Source organism: Zingiber officinale, chromosome 1A (genome assembly GCF_018446385.1).
Source record: "Zingiber officinale cultivar Zhangliang chromosome 1A, Zo_v1.1, whole genome shotgun sequence".
Classification (NCBI taxonomy): domain Eukaryota; kingdom Viridiplantae; phylum Streptophyta; class Magnoliopsida; order Zingiberales; family Zingiberaceae; genus Zingiber; species Zingiber officinale.
In genome coordinates, this window is record NC_055987.1 from 17,857,141 (window position 1) to 17,858,725 (window position 1,585).

Here is a 1,585-nt window from a genome sequence, read left to right on the forward strand (position 1 = left end):
CATGATGCAAAAAATAATTACTAGTTATACCTTTTCTGTGAGATCTCGGAAAATTTAAATAAATAGGGTTATTGCAGAAATAGCCTTATAAAATTTTTCCAGAATTTTTAGAAATTTTCTGGGAATTTTTCGGAGCTCGTACGACGGGTTTTGCGGGGATTAGTTTCGGGTACGGATAAAGCCGAGTTGGGATACCCGTTTAAATGAGGAAATGGTTATTTATATAATTCCTTTTTCCTTATTTCTTTTCCCCCAAAACCGCCGATCCCTACTTGCCTTCCCCGATCTCCCCTCTTCCTCTCCGGTGATCTCCTTCGGCCGGCATCGACGCCTAGTAAGCCCAGATCCAGCCGAAGCCTCCTCCTCCTCGCTCTAATCTTTCTGAAGACTCTCACGGGGACGAACCGACGCCGAGCGTGGACGAGTCGACGCCGACGATCGCCGGTGTAGATCTATCTGCGGAGCTTGCCGGAGATCAATCAAGGAGACAAGGATCATCTTGATTTCCTCTGCTCAACCCTTCCCCGATCTTTCTTCTCGTTTCTGCCGACCCTCTCTCCCCCGATCCGATCGCCGGCTTGAATGCCCTAGGGTTTCGAAGGTAAGCAACTGGTTCCTTCTTTTCCCTCTCTGGTTGCGATCTTGGAGGTTAGGGCTTGTTTCGGTTTTGATCCTTGTTGGAATTGTGATATCTTCTTTCGGTTTTGAGCTAGGAAGGAGAGATCGGATCCAATTACGTGCTGTAACCCACAGATCGGTTCTGGGATGTTTCCTTCTTTGCTGTGATTGAGGTTCGGTTGAAGTGGGGGAGGATTTCAGCAGAGTTGCTGTGGTTTCTTTGATCCAGCAAGGAAATTCCTCTCATTGTGCTGTCGGCAGAGGCTTCATATCAGTGAGGTGAGTTCTATTCCCTGTGAGCTACTTAGATGTGGATTATGGTTGTATTAATTGATACGTAAGGTATTGGTTTAGGGTTAAATTGTATTACTATACGAATTAGGTTTATGGGTTGATAGGATCTCCTAATCTAATGGGTGATTAGGGATTAGGTAACTAATCCTAATCGACCATTGGATTTAGTTAAGTGTGATTGTTTAGTTGGATATTGGACTGTATCTAATCTAATGGAGAAACCCTAATCAATTGTTAGATTAGTTTAGGAAGGATAATGATGACGTGATTAGGGTTTTACCCTAATTTAGTTTTTTAGGATTTTATTTAGCTATTTCATTTAAATTTAGCTAAATGAAATATATATGTTGTTTGACACAGGACTCTGATTCGAGACGGGCGTCTCGACTTCGGATTTGGATTGTACCTGCTATTTGAGTTGTGATATGTGCAGTTTATATATGTTTACTAGTAATTGGTAGATCTTTCTCTTCTCTGGTTATAGTTTATTCTATACCTGTAGGCGATTATTAGTGATTGGTAGTTAGCATATTCCCTGGTTTAGTTACTTGATACTTGATACATGTTGCTATAACATCTATACCTTAGTCTAGCATGCTTTTCTTTCTTGCTATGCTTACCTGTGTTCATAGAGATGCATATCTATAGTGCTCTACTCTACTGGATTAGTTGC

At 41.6% G+C, this 1,585-nt stretch overlaps 1 long non-coding RNA gene across 1 annotated transcript; it reads left to right on the forward strand.

Annotated features, from left to right (window-relative positions):
- The first annotated feature begins 303 nt into the window (after positions 1 to 303).
- LOC122000709 lies at positions 304 to 1,331 on the forward strand. The gene is made up of 3 exons (XR_006117208.1): positions 304 to 601; positions 714 to 897; positions 1,273 to 1,331. It is a non-coding gene; the product is annotated as an uncharacterized LOC122000709 (long non-coding RNA).
- Positions 1,332 to 1,585: the final 254 nt, after the last annotated feature.